The sequence below is a fragment of the Aulonocara sp. 'chitande type north' Nkhata Bay genome, linkage group LG10 (assembly GCF_057382095.1).
Source record: "Aulonocara sp. 'chitande type north' Nkhata Bay isolate Kocher_YH1m ecotype deep benthic linkage group LG10, A_spYH_male_GT1.1, whole genome shotgun sequence".
NCBI classification, from domain to species: domain Eukaryota; kingdom Metazoa; phylum Chordata; class Actinopteri; order Cichliformes; family Cichlidae; genus Aulonocara; species Aulonocara sp. 'chitande type north' Nkhata Bay.
In genome coordinates, this window is record NC_141353.1 from 12,208,653 (window position 1) to 12,229,685 (window position 21,033).

Sequence of the window (21,033 nt, forward strand, 5' to 3'; positions counted from 1 at the left end):
TTTTTCATAATAGTCTCATGTTTTTACTTATTGAAAATTCTGAAACAGAAGTGTTTTTGGAGACACAGCTCTGAAAGTGACAAGAACCAAATAATGTGAAGGACTGAGACAGGCTTAGAAGCAGAGGATTCATCGCTGTTGTCAGGGAGGAAAAACATGCAGGTCATGTGTGTTTTAATCATGACTCGTATAATACTGTAGATACATGTTTGCTATAAGCAGTTTACTGTTAGCTTGTCACTTTAGCTGTTATTGTGTCCCCCAAAAACACTCTGAAAATTGTAAATTGTTGATACTAACTAAATTCTTCTTACTTTATAAAATCTTAGTCATGGTCACTTGTAATAAGCATGAAAACCAACCCAAGGAGAAGTTGTGATGTGGACGAGGAACAGGTAATAATGGTGGGGAAGCAGTGGAGGCCTGGGAAAAATGAGAGTGAGCGACGATGGGGTTAGACAAATGCTGTGAGGTGAGAAAGGTGAAAGGGAGAGGAATGATGAAGGGATGACTTAACAAGATGGCTCAGGATGACAAGATGAGAGAGACGGCAAAGGACAGACGGGCTTAGAGTGAAAACGAGAAAGATGTGAGGGAAAAGAGAAGGGAAGAGGACAGAGGAGAGCGTATATAGAAGCGTCAAGATTATAAGATGAAAATTAGAAAGTTGAGAGAACAAAGGAGAGGAAGAATGGATCTGTATCCAGCAAGGATGTTAATGAATAGGTCAGACAGAAGGTTGGGTGGGGAGGTGGGTGATGATGAATCAAACAAGGCCACCTACCTGATCTTGTTTCTCTTCTTTGACAAGGTAGCATCAGAAGCTAGGGTGCTTTCCTTGAGGCCCGTGATCCATTACGTGCACCTCTATTATGATACATCAAAAAGGAAACAACTCCACAGGGGGAGGTTGTGGATGGGGTATTACAAGGGTTATCATTCTGCCCTCTGCCCAAAGTTTCAATTACACATCTGCTTAACAGTTAAATGATTCAATCTGAGTGAAAAGAGTTGGAATTTGCATGTCGTGCATCGTTTTGTTCAAATCAAACAGGGCACTAAATTAGCTCGAGCTCTCGTGGATTGCATCGAATGTCAAAAAGCTAAGCATCCAGTTTTTTTCAAACAGAAATTCCTGTGAATCGTTGAGAAATCCACTTACTGCTGTTCCGTAGGTATTTCAACAATCCTCAAAGATCCCCTTACTATGTAGAATAGTAAGGGGATCTAAAAGGTATATTTCGACTGCTGGAAACTCCCACCTGTTCTTGTTAAGTCTGAGCAAACCTTTAAGTTCAGCCTTGCCTTGCTTTCACTGTTGTTTTTGTTCACTCCTCAAAGTTAAGGCGTTTCTCAAGTTCTTGTAATCTGATGTGATTGATCTCCAATAATCAAAGTACACCTCCATAACAGAATGAGAAAATATTTGTCTCCCCCGGCAGTCTTACTTTCAGATGTTCGTGCTAGTTTTTGGTTGTGGCTCGTGTTGCTCGGTTGTCACTTTTTTTCATCTCTTCTTGTTATTCTTTCTGCATCTCATCGCTGCATGCATAAACCCACTATTTTCTTTTTCTATCTTCTCAAAAAGTCCATAAATTTTATTTCCACTGCCTCCCTGTGTCTCCCCTTCTGCTCGCTCTGCCTTCGTCCCCTCTTGTTTTAAGTTTGGCTGCCATATAATCATTGAAGACGTTAGAGGTTGCACATGGAGGTTTATGGAGTATTTAGTATCAGCGAGGGACTCCTTCTTTTAATTTGCCATTGTTTATCTGTTGTCGGGTAGCTTTAGTACTGCCTGGACTTACCGTCTAAGTCTAAATGGGAGTGTTTATGCTTTGGAGTCTGTAGTTCTATGGGTGAAAGCACCCATGGTGGTTTTCATCCTGTCAAGACAGTGTACGTCTGAGTTTTTACAGTCTGGGTGTGTGAGTGTGTGTGTGTGTAAATTACACAAGAAGCTGATTTGCTTCTTGCGTAATTTAAATTGCTTTGCTGCACACTCGGGGGCTATAGTGAGGTCAGAAATTCTGCTGAGTGCACTGAAAACAAATCTGCAAATGGTTATTTATTCTTATAGAGCACATCCAATTTTATCGCTGCTACACTGGGCAGAATTTTTATAAATGGTGAGGTTAAAAAAATTGTATGTGAAGAACACTTAAATGCAAAGGATTTGTCTCACCTCTGTGGCCCTATTTAAGGACAAGAGATGCTGGCTCAATTGATAGCAAAGTAGTTCTGAATGATCAAGGAAAGTGAATCGTGTGCCTTGGATAAATGTAAGGGAGGTAATGTGCTGAGGCTGTTATAGATCCCCCTTTGGTGGCTATCTGTATTTACACAGCTTTTTCTTTTTATAGCTTTAAATTCTTCAGAAATATAAGAAACACTTGCAAACAGCTGCAGTACAAATGTCAGCTTATTAGTTACCACAATATATATAACTTTTGCTCAAGCACCACAAGCCATTCTGTGGACATCCTTGCAGGCAGTGGTCATACACAGGCAGTATAAACCATGTGTACCAACATTTCACACTCAAATCTGAGCATAAACTGTGGGGTGCCGTTTGTAAAACATGCTGAAATTAATGGCAACATTTTTCCACATTTATCATCGTCATTTTTTACAACATTTAGTAAAATATTTGTAACTTTTTATATTTAAAACAATTTTAAATGTTAACTCTAAATATTTGAGCATGTAAATGAGCATGTATATGCATCTTTTCGTGCGTTAGAGCCTGGACCCAAGTTCAGAAGATGAGGCTTGAGGTGAGGAGGAAGAGGATGACATTTTATTAAGATGTCGGTGCTGCCATTGATTGTTTAGCCTGTCAGTACTTATCACAGGGAATATTCAATGGGGAAAAATAATTCCACTTGCCTAAAGTGTTTTCAAAATCCCTGACATTATAAGCCAGTGTCACACAATATGCTGCCATTATGTTACCAATAAACAGCACCAGTGAGCATGCAGTACTAAAAATCAGTATGTTCACTTAGTAGTTCCCAAGATTGTCAGTTTTCTTTAGCAATTCTTGTCTCGTTTGGACTGCCTGTGTTTTCTTTTATTATAAAAAAAAAAAAAATGTATATCCTTCCTAGCTGTCCGGGATTCTTCGTGAATAAAGTAGACAGTTGCTTATTGGTTCATTTGGTGCAGATTAGGAGTCGTAATGAATCAAACACCTCTTGTTATGTGAGCTCGCTGACAAACTGACAATTCTACACAGTGCTAACTTAAACCTCAGGTTCTTTCAGGTACTACAGGAAGTATGTAGGTATTCATTTAAAAAAACAAAACATTAATTTTAAAATCACACGTTGACGATGCAGTGCTGTGTTGGACTAATGTTAATGTGTTTATTTTCTGTGTTCTTTAAATTATATCTTTTATAGGAAAAGAAAAAGGAACTTAGGCCGTAACATTCTTTCGGAGAAGACTGACAAACTTGTTCAGTGTCGTGGCAAAATAGGCTACTTAACCCTTTAAAGCCGGTCAGAGCGGGCACGCTCCGTTTTGCGTAACTATTTTTAAATCCCGGTAGCACTGCAACCATGTAAGCTAGCGCAATATTTTTTTTTGCATATGAAACCAGAGGAGTTGTACTTACAGTGGGGCAAAAAAGTATTTAGTCAGCCACCGATTGTGCAAGTTCCCCCACTTAAAATGATGACAGAGGTCAGTAATTTGCACCAGAGGTACACTTCAACTGTGAGAGACAGAATGTGAAAAAAAAATCCATGAATTCACATGGTAGGATTTGTAAAGAATTTATTCATAAATTAGGGTGGAAAATAAGTATTTGGTCACCTCAAACAAGGAAAATCTCTGGCTCTCACAGACCTGTAACGTCTTCTGTAAGAAGCTTTTCTGTCCCCCACTCGTTACCTGTATGAATGGCACCTGTTTGAACTCATCGTCTGTATAAAAGACACCTGTCCACAGCCTCAAACAGTCAGACTCCAAACTCCGCCATGGCCAAGACCAAAGAGCTTTCGAAGGACACCAGGAAAAGTATTGTAGACCTGCACCAGACTGGGAAGAGTGAATCTACAATAGGCAAGCAGCTTGGTGTGAAAAAATCAACTGTGGGAGCAATCATCAGAAAATGGAAGACATACAAGACCACTGATAATCTCCCTCGATCTGGGGCTCCACGCAAGATCTCATCCCGTGGGGTCAAAATGATCATGAGAACGGTGAGCAAAGATCCCAGAACCACACGGGGGGACCTGGTGAATGACCTGCAGAGAGCTGGGACCAAAGTAACAAAGGTCACCATCAGTAACACACTACAACGGCAGGGAATCAAATCCCGCAGTGCCAGACGTGTTCCGCTGCTGAAGCCAGTGCATGTCCAGGCCCGTCTGAAGTTTGCCAGAGAGCACATGGATGATACAGCAGAGGATTGGGAGAATGTCATGTGGTCAGATGAAACCAAAGTAGAACTTTTTGGTATAAACTCAACTCGTCGTGTTTGGAGGAAGAAGAATACTGAGTTGCATCCCAAGAACACCATACCTACTGTGAAGCATGGGGGTGGAAACATCATGCTATGGGGCTGTTTTTCTGCCAAGGGGACAGGACGACTGATCCGTGTTAAGGACAGAATGAATGGGGCCATGTATCGTGAGATTTTGAGCCAAAACCTCCTTCCATCAGTGAGAACTTTGAAGATGAAACGAGGCTGGGTCTTCCAACATGACAATGATCCAAAACACACCGCCCGGGCAACAAAGGAGTGGCTCCGTAAGAAGCATTTGAAAGTCCTGGAGTGGCCTAGCCAGTCTCCAGACCTCAACCCCATAGAAAATCTGTGGCGGGAGTTGAAAGTCCGTGTTGCTCGGCGACAGCCCCAAAACATCACTGCTCTCGAGAAGATCTGCATGGAGGAATGGGCCAAAATACCAGCTACTGTGTGTGCAAACCTGGTAAAGACCTATAGTAAACGTTTGACCTCTGTTATTGCCAACAAAGGTTATGTTACAAAGTATTGAGTTGTATTTTTGTTATTGACCAAATACTTATTTTCCACCCTGATTTACGAATAAATTCTTTACAAATCCTACCATGTGGATTCATGGATTTTTTTTCACATTCTGTCTCTCACAGTTGAAGTGTACCTCTGGTGCAAATTACTGACCTCTGTCATCATTTTAAGTGGGGGAACTTGCACAATCGGTGGCTGACTAAATACTTTTTTGCCCCACTGTACATCTTATGTCATCAGCTTGTCCTAGGTCACAGTTTCCTTCCACATATAGCTTTACAAAAATTGCATAAAAAGCACTTGCAGTTGCAAAAACATAATATTCCAGAAACACACTTTGCCGATCCGATCAGCTGTTAGTAACTCTTCCTACGTTGGAATAGACGTCAGCGGGAACTATCGCATGTCCGCCATTACCTGCCCGAAACCGTAAGTGACGTCATTTTCGCAGAAATGTAGTTTTTTACCTTCAGGGCCTATACAAGCATTTAGTGGTGTTTTTAAAGGTTATCTTTGACTTTATGACTTTCTGTGTCGTTTCTGGGATGCTTAGGACTCATATTGCACTGCTGGAAATAGTTTATTTTGATGCATATGCTGTTTTTTTGCAAATTTGCATTGCAATATTTAATTTCGTTTTTCCTGCAGTATATAAAAATGGTGTATTTCAAAAATAAAACTATGAAGACACTCAAAATAAATTTCCTGTGCTGGGAAACTATTTTGTGCAACTTTTGTGTATTTACACTTTTGAGGGATAAACCTCTTAAATTTCTCTAACTAGAAATATAAGTTAAAAAAACAAAAATGATTTTCAATTTTTTTGTAGTTTATTGCACTTCTTTGCGATTTATGTAATTACTATGCACTTAATGCATACATATTATTAAAATTTGGGCTATAATGGTTGTATTGATGTATATCAACTTGAAATGCTCCCAAAAATGGCTCCACTGCATGTAAAAATATAATATAAGCTCTGGTGGACTTGGTAGGTCTTAAAGGGTTAATATTTATCTTCCAAAATGGTCACTGTGTCATTTTAGGCTATTATACGGTCATAAATTTTTCCATAACTTGGAAAAGAAACATGTAACACCACTGGAGCGGTGTGCAATTTTTCACAGCTTGACATATAAGGACAAAGTCACTATTCCACTTGACAGGTCCAACAATTAATGTTCATGTATGTAATCAAGGTTTTTATGGATGCATGAGGGCAGAAAGTATTACACATATGACAGATTTTATATAATGCTGTTCCCCTGTTACACCGTAGCTCCAGATATATTTACATATTTTGTGTCTGTATATAACTTGTGCATATCTTTTTGTGTAGATACTTGTGTTTTTGTGCATTGCACACATTCCCTGTGTGGGTACCTCTTAAAATTATTTTATCTTTAGTTATTTTATTCTCTTACCTGAAGAATGTGACTGTAAAAACCTACAAGCTGCCAATGGAGAGACGCCTAACTGTGTTTCTTTGTTCTGGTAACAGTGACAATTAAGATCTATCCTATCCTATCTTATCTTATCTAATGGGGACAACTAAACGGTTGCAGGTTGACTGAAATTATATAAAATTCTAGCTTTGTTTTTGAAAAGGAAAATAAAAATCTGATATACTTGGGTTTTTACTTTTTTTTCTTTCACTGTTATACAAGGACACATCATGAAGTGTGGACCATGAAGGTGAAAATGAAGTAGGTGAGGCATTCCAACCAAAAACCAAGCTTTAATAGTACACAGTGCACAATATGTACAAAAAGTGCACAGACTTTATTTTTTACTTCCAGCTTGAAGAAATGCCTACATGTTGACACACAGCATTGACTGATTTAGCCAACAGTAATTAGTTGATATAAGATGATAATTATGCAGCCGAATAGCTAAAACACTTGTTGGTTCTTTAATTATTGGTCCCAAGGGTCAGTCACTTTAATCAGCTGTGCACTGTGTTTACTGGCATCACATCGCCACTAGCACTGGTGAAAACGATTTGTGGCACTACTTTCCTTTGCAGAAATAGTTTTCAGTGTGTTCTGCTCTGGTTCTCTGTCGGACTTTAGATCTCCACACTACTGAATTATTTTCAACAGTGACCTTGTTTTATGAGCTGTTGGGGTGTCACGTTCTGTACCACTGTTGCTGTAAGGATTTGTTAAAGTTTGCTGCTGTCATTTTATCTCACTCACACTTCGAACATTCTGTTGTCTATTGACTGGAGTAGCCCAAACATTAGCACACGTCCTTCGCTGCTTCTTGTCCTACACTCTGTGTGGCAGCCTGTGTGGCTTTGACTTTATTCCAAGCATTTGATTGGTTCAGCTTAGCACTATTTGCATCCCTGGCCTTTCATGCTGTCTGTCAAAACATGACTAGAATGACTTCCTCTATAGAAATATCAAATGCATTCAATATAAAGTTGATAGAATAGTTATTTTGTGTTGACCTTCTATGAAGTAAAAGAGGATGCTTCTCTCCAAGACCATACAACGTTTTGTAGCACGAGTGCTCTTATTGTTTCTTCTTTCCTGGACAAAGATAACTCTAACACTGATGCCCAGGAAAAGGAAGCAATGCAGAGCTTAATATGGTCTTTGATTTATGAGGTTAAATGAACCAAACAGAAGAGTAAACACACTCCCACGGCCCTTTCCTCTGCCAGCAAATCCTGGATGATGTCCTGAAAAGAAGCTGACAAATTAATGAAATCTCGTCTGTGTTTCAAGAGAAGCCCAGCGCTGCGGGAGAAGCCTGATGCAAGAGCTAATACGCAGTGTGCGAGTCCATTTTACACTGTGTTAAAGGAGATGCTGCCAGAAGTTCAAGGTCTGGAGAGGTGGTGTGGGCTGCTGGAGAAAGGCTGGAAGCAGCACCAGGAGCAGCAAATGTTTATCATATCACACACAAATGCACATGCACAATGTTACTGACACATTTCCCCAGACAGCCATGATGAGCCAAGCCAATTCAGGCAGAAAATTGTTAGCTTCCTCCCAACCGCTCTTCAGCTCAAATGTATTATTATCTCGGTTACATCCTCCTTATACCGCTCATATCTTCCCGTCTTGCATTCTGCCACCCTCCGTGTCTACATCCCTCGGTTTTCCTTCTTTTCCCTCGTTCCTCTATGCTGCTCTCTGCTTTTATCACTTAATGCTGGTTGTGCTCTTTACGTGGAAGGGCACAGGAAAGGATGCAAGGAGAGAACATGAGACCGAACAAAAGCAGGCAAAGTAGTTCCCTTTTTTCCAGGTGTAGTCACAGTGAGAAAATGCAGAAATGCTTCAACTGCATTTTCTCTCCCGGTGGAGCTGAGACAGTTGTAACAAAGTTATAATAACCAGGACGATCTCCTCTCCTTTCTCTCATGTACCTCACACATCAGGTTCCACATAACAGAGACGTGAAAGCATCGTATCCTCAAAAATAAGCCCCGTGGTACAATGTGGGAAAGGTTCAACTTTGTGCAATTATCAACTTATTGATGCCCTCATTAAACCAAAGCACCTATGTTTGTAAAAGTACTTCAGACAAACTGGGAAAGCAGGTCATCATAGCCAGTGGCTTTTGCAGTCTGTTTCTGAAGAACAGGAACAAACAGGGAAAACATATGGAAATGTATGCGTTGACAGTTGGCACTGATTACCTAATCAGGGCATTTAATATGTAAATAATGTGCACAATGCAAATGTTCCTGAGACCTTCAGGCTTTTGACAGAAAAGAGATCTACACCGAATCTGTTAGTGTGACTGAGAGGCAGAAAAAACTGACATCGAAGGTAAACCTGAAAAAATATTCATTTCTGAAGTTCCTCAGATTTTTCTTATGTACAACCCACGTCTGAAACGCCACAGAGACAAACAAAAATAACCTCCATGAAAAGAGTATTTGAGTAGGAGCATTTTTTGGATTCAAAATGTTTTTGTTTGAGCTGCTCTTTGATGTTTAAGCTTATATATATTTACATACGCACACGCACAAACACAGGGATATTTAAACTTGGAAAAGGTGGAGGAGTATAAAAGGGTATCATATTCATATTTAACCCTTACATATTGTTTGGTCAATAAATGTCTGAAATTTGTTTCCCAAAGTGACCCAAAGTAAAGAAAAATGAAAATATTTGAAAGTTGGATGGTCTTGCAAAGGTGCTACACATCTTTGTACTTTAATGTTTGGGGTCAGATTTGACCTGTGACTATACAGATGGATTTCTGCATCAATGATACTTTTAGGGAACCTTGAAACTATGAATGCTGTGTCTTTGTGTATTTTTTTATTAATTCGTTTTTGGTACAGATTTATAGCAGGTTATATAGTAGTGTAAACCGGTTGTAATTATTGTATGCAATTACATTTTAAATGAAATATATTTTAATCATTAAAATCTATGTTTTCACTTAATGTCAGAATACTTAGTGGCCTGTAATTTCAGTTTACCTTTGATTGCATCTCTTTTGTCAGCTACCTGCATACAAAATGAGGGCTGTGGTCAGCACTGGTTAAAAAACACTGGGTTTCCCTTTGGCTCCACTTTTCAGCATGCAGACTTAATGTCGCGAACAGGTATTTTTTTGAATGGTCACCTAAACCTAAAATGACATGAAAGCTAAAACTTAACAATGTCCCCACAACCTGTTTGATTAAGGCTGCTTTTGCTCCTGATCCAGTCTTTCAAACTGCTCTCTGGATCACCCTGAGGAATTAAATTGAACAGAATTGAAATTGGAGTCAGTGCGTCAAGGCACCAGGGCCAAAAGACACCTTGTGCATTTGTTTTCAGATGCCAGGAAGTTTGAAAAAGTGGCATATTTGATGTCTGGGAAATGAATGTTGTCTGTTTGAATATTGTTCTTTTCTGATTTGCAGATCTTGGCAACTGTATCAAACTTGGCAGGCTCATGGTTGTGGAACAGTAAGTGACGTGTCAACTTTGAAGTTGTTTGGATAGGTGGTTTTTAAATTTTGGCTAATGCTTTTCTGTTAGGTTTTCAAAATGTTGGTGCTGGAATGATTTAGCTGTGAGTATTACCTGTTATAACAGGGTCATCGATTAAACATTCAAAAGAGTTTTCATCTGTTCAGTGAGCGGATCCTTAAAAGGCGTCCTTGTTTCCAAACAGCAACATGAGTGTCAGCGCTGCTCCTCAGACTCACTGCATGGATGCTGGTTACGAAAGCAAACCAAATTTAAATGGGACCTGCACAAAGTGGCCTCTGTTCCTTTTGTTCACTGAGTGTGTCCTGCCCTCCCTCCTAACATCCAACTGTACTATTTTTGTTCATCCGTTTTTGAAAAGTCAAACACACACAAAGCTCAAACATGTAATGGGCATATTTTGAAGCTGCACTGTAGCCTACTAGCTACTGAAACCATGGATGAAAGGTTACGCTTTCATGGAGTGGTTGTCACGAGTTCTTCGATCACAGTGCCGTTAAGCAAGACAATAAAGATCAAATCATTCCCTGTTGGCACTGCTGGTGCTGTGCATGCTATATTCTCTTCAGTTTAAAAGTTCTGCATTGAGAAAGTTTAGTTAATTTGCATGTGGCCTTTCAAGAGCTAACATAAGGGTGTGTTGGCGGTATGGTTGTAGGTAAAGGCAGTGGTATTTGCAGACTGGAGTCATAGCCACAAAACTAGCGATGAAACATTACTGTGCTGGTGTATGGTACATGCTGTACTCGAACCGTACGCAAAGCTCAGCAGCAAAGTTCCTGTTTTGGCAGCTGTTGCCACTGTGGCTTGGAGTCACGCGCTATACTATACAGCACAGCACAGTCCATAAGGATTTGAACAGGATTTATTTGACACCTAATACCGAAAGTGACTATGACATATATTCAAAACAGATCAACTTTGCAGAGGATAGCCTTTTTTCATATATCAGGTCCCAAAAGGTAAAAAAAAAAAGGTTGCTACTTCTAAACTTTTGTGCCATGACCTACAAGTTTATTGTGATACTCATTGTACTATTTCACTGACACGCTGGGGTATAATCCATCTGCGTTACTGATTAAAACTCTGAATGAGTCCCTTTGTTTAACACTTGTTTTCTCACTATTGTGACCCCACAAAGGATCGTTGAAAGGGCCAGCTATTTACCCCAGTTTTTACCATTTACTAACAAAAGAAATACCAATTAAGTTAAACCATAATCTATGATCAGCACTAAACAACAACAAGCATGAAAATTAAGGCCAACATTAAAAAAAGACAAGGAAACCACTCGGACGAACTCACAAAGGGGCTGCATGATCTGTGGTCCTCCCTTTAACTTAAACCTGCAGCAATGCCCATGAAGCCCAGACTACTGTTCAAAAGAAGGAAAATTAACAGAAGCAATGTTCCACATGTGAACAGATATCAAAAACAAAAACCAACGACAGAGGAGAGAGAGAGAGAACCTGTTTCCTGCCCCATTTGTTAATTCTCCTTCAGGCCTGACCACACAGGTGAGGGGAGAGAGCAAACACCACGAGTCACACAGGATGTTATGATCATATGCACGCTGTTTGTTATTTGTTGTTATTTTGTGAGAGACATCTCTCCTTCAGAATGTGTGTGTGTGGCTGCACTGTGATGTTGTCACAGGTGGAGCCCAGTGACTGACATCCCTCTGTTCCCAAGAGGCAGCATTTAGTTATTGTTTTGAGAGTTGACAATTCTTGGAAGTTTTCCTTCCCACTGTCACCGTGTGCTTGCTCATAGGGCATCGTCTGGTTGTAGGGGTTTTCTTTATTATCATTGAGTCTTTACCTCGTGATATAACCTTGAGGTGATTGCTGTTGTGATTTGGCGCTATATAAATAAACCTGAACTGCACTGATGGTAAGCTTGTATATGTCGTTTTGGGCATTGGCCATTTCTGGAAAAACGACTCCACTTGAACCTCAAATAATAGGAGGTGACATGAATTGGGGCCTCGTGCAGGATTTGGACATGAGACCTTTGACATCAGTGTTTTGATAAGCTATAAGTACTGTATTCAGCTTTTCATTTTTTATTAGATCAGCCACTTTTATGTAAGGAAATGTTCAGACCAGTTCTCCCTTCTTTTGACAAACTCACCTATAAACACTGGAGAATCCATTGGTAGATGGAGGCTATAAGTGGAGGATGATGATAAGATTTATTGCAAAAATTAACTTTTACAAAAGCTGGAGTCCATCAAGAAATTGTACAAATTGTCAAGTAAAAGCTGATGGAAACACTGGATGTCATTGAGTCTGTGACCTTTTGATTACAGACTAAAAGCTGTGTCGCACAACCTTCCATTCACCTCTAAAACTGCAGCACCTAAGGTACTATTTTGGAGTTCCTTCAGATATAGGTATTTGCTTATTTAACTCCCCTGTGGGTATATGTGTATATATACAAATATAGCAACTATTTTTCCTTTGACAGGCTTTAATGTAAGGCCCTTATCTGTGTGTTGCTTTCTGATAAAGCATGAATACAGTGGGAGAGCTCTTTTTTCTACCTTTGTTTTGCCCCTCTAAGCATCCGCCATCAATTACACACGGTTTTCTGGGGCTATGGATAATTGTTGTAATTCATCATGATTGCTGGAGAACAACATTAAAGAAGGCAGTCTGAGGGTGGAAATCCTTATGAAAGCAGACTGATGTCTGGTGACAGACGTTTTCCACTTTTGATAAATGGAAACAGTGTAAATACAAAGAGAAGCAGTTTTTCTCTGACAAATTCTCCCCTGCACAATGTGTAATTCAAAAATTCCAGATATTAAATGCACTGCAGCAACCAAAATTTTGAGCCAAATTCAAAACGGAGATATTTGCGGTACGGCTGCCATTCTAAGGGATAGCTAAGTTAGCTCTAATGCTAAATAGCTATAATGTGGGAAAAAAAGAAAGTAAGTCTCCATTTTATACAAACAATGGCTCAGTGTTCACAAGTCTTTGTGCTTTGACCAAAAGAATGAGATTTTACGTATAAGAGTCATTAGTGAGCTTCCGCTGAATGGTGTCTGGCTCTTTCTCAGAGATGGCTTGCTTAAAAACACCTCGGTGTGCCCCTGGAAAAGCTGAAAAAGGTGCATGTAAGGAAATGCTTATCCGGCTGTGATCCAGACCTGGGTAAGCAATAGAAAATGGGTTTAATGATGGATGGAATGGCTCACAGGACACCTCAAAGTTCAGAGAGCAGCTAGTAGTGATAACATATATATGCAGACATGGTAGTATCTGTTGTTACTTGCTCCTCTGAGTATACTGACTACATTTTTTGTGTGCTGGGTGACCGGTGACTTACAGTAACAGTAACATCAGAGTCTCCCGTTTCATTGGTCTGGTGCTCTCCAGAGCTCCACATGTCGGAGATGTAATGGAATTTTCTGTATTTGCTTCGATCTTCATACTTCTGGCTGTTGTTGTTCATTTTATATTTGATCATTTTAAATTGTGTTTACATTAATCTCTTGAACTCTCTAAGACATTTCACATGAACTAGAATGCTGAAGGTTACGTTGATGGTGAAAGATGCATCAGTCATTAAACCTAATTTTACAGTTAGTTAATTTTGTGGATATGGTATCATCATGGACAATTAATTTACAAAAGTCAATTCAAGTCAAAAGTCAGTTTATGTCAACATAAATGAATCAAAAATATTTTTCTTGGATTTAGCCATCATGAAAATGGTGCTGTAGTTAGTCGCTAACACCTCTGGTCATTTCAGCTGTCAATTCCCTTTCGCCACTTCAAAAGTTCATCAATTGGTTTTATAGATCATTAAGTTACAAAGCTGTCAGACCCACTTGAGCTTTCGCTGGCCTCAGGTTAAATCATGCTGAAACCCCTGCTGTCTCGCTAATTTTATTGCTGAGACAGAGTAGGTGGAATGAACTGACCAGAGACCTTTAAAATATATCACATCGGCTACACTCTGATGGCACGAAGACAAAAGCGACAGCTGGCGGCATAAATGTCAAGAGAAAAAGAAAAACTAGACGTAAATGTGATATTTAATTTACATTTTTTCCACTTTTGTTCTCTTTTTCTGCCCTCTGGTTTCCTCTCAATAAGAATAAACTGACAGAATGAATGAAATGTCACACAATCGGAGAATTGTCTCGCCTAGATCTTAAAGCCAGGTTTGGTAGAGATTTGTTTCATAACTTCATAGTCTTATAACTAGTATTGTTTTTGAATACATCACACCCATACAGATTAAAGGATTAATAAATGAGTGGAGAAACATAAACATATCCACATAAATGGACTTCATGCTACAATTAAGCAATTACCTTCCAAATCAGGCTCTGTGGTGTGTATTAACATGCTGAACAGGTCCAGTGGATTTAGTTTCTGATCAAACTGATATTGAAATGAGCTTACAGCTTCAGTCTAAAAGACTCCTCCACTGCCTTGAGTTTCAACAGTAGGAAAGACCCGGGTAAATAAGGTCAACCGCCCACATTTGATGACTATGATGCTCATGCATTAGCGCGATATGCAGTTGCAGAACGTGATCTGACTCTCTAATCTAAAACAATCTGTCCCCAACTGCATCGAGAGGGACATAATAGTAGGGTTGTTGTGCATAACCCATTATTACAAAGATGAATGCACATTTGAGAGTTGAGTGGAGCAAAAGCCAGAAAAGGCACATGGCCTTCAGAGATGTGGATTTAAGCAACTTGGTCAGAAGAGCCATCCATCACAATTTTCTTGACAAGCATGAAAATACACATGTAGCTTATACCTAGATAACAGTAGAGTCCTGAAATACAGTAAGGTGGCTCTGTAGGGGTCCTTCGAGATATTGTTTGGATTCACGTACAATAAAGTGCCTCTGCAAAACACTTCTGAGTTGTCCTGAGTGGTCCTGACCATCTATTTCAAAATGACAATGCCCCTACACATAAATGGTTTGATGTGGATGAAATGTGTTTTTCACTAACTCTAGTAGACAAAATGAAGCTGTTCCTATTACACCTTAAAAAGACACTTAATGTTATTAATTTTAACTTAATTGGTCATCTGCCTGTACATCAATCATTTATTCATGGAGGCTGAAGAAAAAAGTATCTCCTGGAATATAATTAAAGTTCTCTTCAAGGTTATTATCGTTGACCTTGTCTCTTGAAGGCAGTTTTGAGACAGAAGGTGAAATGTGAAGAGAAAAAATAAAAGCAGAGCATCCCCTTCCATTCATGCTCTGCTTCCCCTGGCTTGACGAACACCTTACTAATGACTTCTTCCTGATGCAGACCAGCTGTTCATTTTTTTTCTCCTGTATTTTAAGCTCTATATGTTTTTTTCTTTCAGATAATTCAAGGGAAATCAGGGCTAAGCCGAAAGACAAAGGCATATGGAGAAAACTAAATAATATAAATCCAGAAAATGTAAAAAGAAGGAATGAAGAAGAAAGAAAAGCAAAGGTCACAGAACAATCAACTGGCAATTACCTACTAATGACTCAGACTCCAGGAAAAATACATGATCTAAATGAGCTGCTCAGATCCTAAGTCTACTGATGCTGCATATATATTCAGTGAAGACGCCCCTGAGGCAATCCAGCATGTAACAGCAGGGTGCAAGATGCTAGCAGTCAGGGCATACATGGAACGCCATAACAAAGTGGCCGGTATAGTACACAGAAACATCTTTGTACTACATTCCAGTATGGCCTGGAAGTCCTGAGGTCAAAATAATGCAAGCTAAGGATGACCGAGACAAACTGGTGAAGGCTAAGCAACCAGATTTAGTAGTTGTGGAAATGTAGAGGAAAATGGCCGTAGTGATAGATGTAGCGACACCGAGTGACAGCAACATCAGCAAGAAGGAACATGAGAAGCTCGAAAAATACCAAGAACTGAGAGAAGAATTCAAGTAGACGTGGAGATGAAGGCAGTAGTGCTCCCAGTAATAATCGGAGCCCTTGGTGCATTGATGCCCAAGCTAGGCAAGTGGCTCCAGCAGATCCCAGGAACAACATTCCAGATCTTTGTCCAGAAGAGCGCAGTCCTAGGAACAGCTAAGATACTGCACAGGACTCAGGTTGGTTGGTTCTGTTCTTTCCTTAAAGCAAAAAGTCCAAATAAGTTATGTTTGGAATAGTCAAATTGGTTATTTTGATAAGGAGAACTGGGTTTTTTTTAAATTATTTTCCAGTTGTTGTGGTTTTCACAAGAGCAAACCTCTACCTCAAGTCAAAGCAGAATTCTATACCACCAGGTATCATTGCACTCGTAGCAGGCGTAGAGGGGTTTAAATAGTCTTGGGGTTTTGTTTGTCAGTGAGTAGAGAGAGAAGTGGGAAGCATGAAAGTGAAGCTCCTGGATAGGCTGCTGACCCCCACATCCAGATAAGCAGCACAAAATGGACAGATCGATTTTTTTCTACTGACTCCTTTTTTATTAATGACATCCCATGTGAATAAAGCAATTTCAGATGTCATTTTAAAGATATTTGAATGAATAGCTACCGTCCAATGAGCAAACATATCAATATGAATCAAAGAGGCAGTTCCACTTCAATATTTTTAAAATCTTAATTTTTAAATGTAAAGAACATCAGTCTGTAGCTACTAAACATGTACAAAAATGTAGGTATAATACATTTAAGCATCCTTTTAGATATTTAGTGATGGGCTCTAGTATACAAAACTGAATAGTTTTATAATAGATTTTTTAAGTGGGTTCAACTTTTTTGTGTTCGTGTGGTTTGTGGAGGCATCCAAAATCATAAAAAGGGCACCGTGACCCTATCAGCAGCAAGGCTTCCCAATGTTGATGTATGATCCAATGAATCACGAAGGAAGAACAGTTCCATTGGTTTTCTCATCAATACCTTTCCTCACCGTGCTGCTGTCTTTTCATCCACAAAATGCTCCATTACTACAAACAGCCTTCTGACCTCCAAAGGATAAACACTGGCAAATGACAGCTGGCACATACAACATGTGTCATATTACACCTATTTGTGTCAGTAATGTGGTTTGCAGATAAACTGCCTATATTCTTTAACAGTGGTGAGCTTTTAATGGAATACTGTGCATTGTATTCCATAACATCATTGAACTTTATAAATATGAATGAATTCAGTGTGGGCACTAGAATGCATTGTAGCTTCTGAATACTCTGCCTGCTGCAAATCATCAGCTCCTGCAATTCATATGCAACCAATTTACAGTTAATGTTGAAGGGTAATGTTTGCCTACAAACTTACAGGGAGCAAATACGACGTCAAATGTTGGTAGAAGTGATTTAGGGTGAAAGGGGAATTCTATAGAAAATAATGTTTACTCAAGTCATATCTTACCATTGTAATCTTTCCAAAAGCACGGCTAATGCTATATGAAATGCTGACAGTGAATGTTGAACTAAGACGTTGTATGCGGATGATTTCACAGTTTACATTTTTATGTCCAAATGCAAAACTATTGATCATATGCCAGCTGATCGTGGGTGAGAGGCAAGGTACACCCAAGATAGCCCAATCGCAGGGCTAACAGAGGGACAGTGTGAGTCACACAAGTGAATGCAAACTCCACAAGGACGCTGCTGATTGTGAGATACGTGAGAAGGTTCTGTGTGCCGTCCATAAAAGGCTTTCCAGCGATTAAAGTTATTAATATTATTTAGATTAAATTAGTTATAGGTTTTTTTCATTTTTTTCAATGCATTATTTATACTCGTGTCATCGTTGTTGTTATTTTACACAAATGCAGAAATGCCCGAAGCTTCACAAGCTGCAGTTTGGACTGGACTGGAAGTGGACCCAAAGTGCAGGGAAAATTCATAAAAGGAGATATGAAACCAAAATGGGGGGATACAGGAAAAAAAGGTGCATATGAACATGCTTGCATGTAAATTGGGGAATATTTGGTTAACTTAGCAGGATCATAACCAGCTTTTGTGTAACTCCTTATCCTAGTCACCTGTTAGGGTAATGAAGGCTGTGAATCGACATAATGTAATGATGGGTGTGCTGAAGTCCCTTCATAATACATATCACAGGAATATCACAGTGCAATAAGGCAGGTTAAACAGACGGCATGACACAGTGAGGGACAGGACTATTTATACACAGGGAACTGATTTGGGACGGTGACGGGGAACAGATTAAGACAATTAAGACCATGATAGAGGGGAGGAAGTGAAACTCAACATAAGCAGAGCTGACCTACAGTTACACTGTAAAAAAAATCCTAATATAAAAGTATTTTACTGTGTATTTTACAGTTTGTACTGTTCTTCTAGAATATCATTAAACTTACATCAATAGACTGTGATTTCACATTTCAAATGTAAATTAACGTAAAATCACTGTAATGTAATAAAACATAATTTTCTTGTTTTGTAAATTTGTCTGTACATATGCATATTTAGATTGTTAAAATACATTCACAAATGTATCATAATTTCACAAATATTTGTCCGTTATTTGAAAGATTGAACTGTTAAATTCAAATGTAATGCTATGGAAAAATATATAAAATGATTCCTATAAACTTTTTTTTACATCAAATAATAATTATTATTATTGCTATTTAGGGCGATTGTGGCTCAAGAGTTGGCAGTTCGCATTGTAATCAGAAGGTTGCTGGTTCGAGCCCCGGCTCGGACACTTTCGGTCGTTGTGTCCTTGGGCGAGACACTTCACCTACCACCTACTGGTGATGGCCAGAGGGGAATTCTAAAGTGGAATTGTAAAGCGCTTTGAGGGTCTCAAAAAGCGCGATATGAATGCAATGTTATTTAAACCAACTGTTAACTGTATATTCCTGTACATTTAAGTATTATTATTCATATTGTCGCATTCATTGACCTTGTTTACAGGTAATTTCATTGTTTAATCACATTAAATTGTTCCTAATTTAATGTTTAAAAGCACTTGAAAAAGGCAAAATCCTATGTAAAATTAGGGCAACAAATTGTATTTTCATTACTGGAAATAACCGTATTTTTACGAGTAAGTTATTTTCTGTTATTTTACGGTATTATTTTGGCACCCCAGCAACCTATTACTGTTTTTTTAAGATGTTTTTTTTTCCTAACAGTGTACCAGAGACACCAGAATCACATCAGATACTGAAAGAAATGGTTTGAATAGTTTTCCCCTCATGGTTAGTGAGTGTAGTATTAGAAGTTTTTCCTCAGTAAATACATAAAAAAGCCTTGAAAAAAAATCAATTAAAAAAATGCTTCTTTTTTAATGCCACACACCATTGTATCTGTCCAGGGCAGTAATATAATAACAATAAATAATAGAATAACAATAAATATAAGGGAATGGCACTGAAGCAGTGTGCCAGTGTAGGTGCTTTCTGAGTGAATAGCGAATGTTTCATAAATTAATAATTTTCTGTATTTTTTGCTTCAGGAATGAATTAGGCCTCATCGTGTCTTTCACCCATGTGTGAGCTCACGGTGTATTTTCAGGACCTGCTACACAAACACAAATCTCTACATGTACAGGCTCAAATGCACACATTCAACTTATCATCTTAAAAGATGCCGTTTCAGGGCAGCTGATGACTACGCAAACATTCTAGCTTTAAGACAGGCAGTTCGATGAAGCATGGTGGATCAAGGCTGAACCAGAGAGTTAAGACACTCTACTGAAAAATTAATGACCAAACACAGACATCTACATCATGTAAACACTACAAATAAGATGTCTCTATCAGCAGAGAGCAGAAACAGAGCAGGTTAACGATCTTGTTTTTATGGGTGGTGCTGAACAAAGGCGGTGAGCCTGAATTATGCAGCAATCTCAGCAAAAGCCATGAGCTAGTTATAGCTTGTGTTGCTCCTAATTTGAGTTTCTTGTGAAAACAAACCCTGTGAGTACACACAACAACACTTGCACTTACATGAAGACTCGTTTCATAGACACACGGGCTGATAGACACACATATTTGTGCTTAACGCACGAAGCTGGCAAACCTATGGCATAACTTTCCTCAGGGGAAATATGGTGGAAGAAAGTTTCTGTGCAAAAGTAATTTAAACTTTGTGCGTATAAAATGATCATATCTCCAAATGCAAAGTCAAATAATGCAAAATAAAACTGATTAGTAAGGCTTACAAAGAAGACTTAATTAAGACATGAAAGGGTTTAAGCAATAAAAGATAACTGAAAATAAATAGAATGAAAAGTGAGGTTTCCTTTTTTTACGGCCAACAATCAGTAGGACTAAGCATGTTTGTATATGACAGCTGAATTAAATGCTGTCATAATCTGTTTTAAATATTAAACTATTGTACAGAAGTGACTAAATATGTTTCTGTAATGGCAGATATTTATGTGTGAGTTACTGTAAACCTGTTACTGTTCACATGTGAAATAGCACGCAGGTTTTTAACATCTGTTAAGCTCTCCTTTTGTCCACAATCTTGACAGACCTACTTATATCACATCCAGTCACTAATTTAATCTAATTTTCACCACACAACCACTCAATCTAAGTCAACAAACCACTCTAGCTTCCTATTGTTCTTGCAGAAAGTAAGAAGCTAAAATGCTAAAATTATCAGCAAATGCTAGAAATGCAAGGTTAGCAAGACTGTACGGGTGCATTGTACAGACAGAGATGCCCACTGAATAGGGTTGATGCCCAACATATTTGGATAACAGTCTCTTGTTAAAAGTAAACCATACTATTTTTTTTAAATTACATTAAAAATACTTCCCAAGGTACAAACACAACACAAACATATCTAAAATTAAGCAACTAGCAAGGTTAATGAAAGCTATCCACTAACTGCTGACCATGGTAGGATCTATCTGTTAGTCAGAACCACCACAGGAAAAATTATACATTTGTGTCATCAAAAGTAACCTCTTTACAGTTACTTTTGAGTTACTTTTTCAGAATCTACATGGATATTAAAATCACCCAGGATAATTATTTTACTTAAGCTTAGCACTAAATCAGATAAAATGTTGGAGAAATCAGATAGAAACTCCGAGTAAGGACCAGGTGGACAATAGGTAATAACAAATAGAACTGTTTTTGAGCTTTCCAGTTAGGGTAGACAAGGCTAAGCTTCTG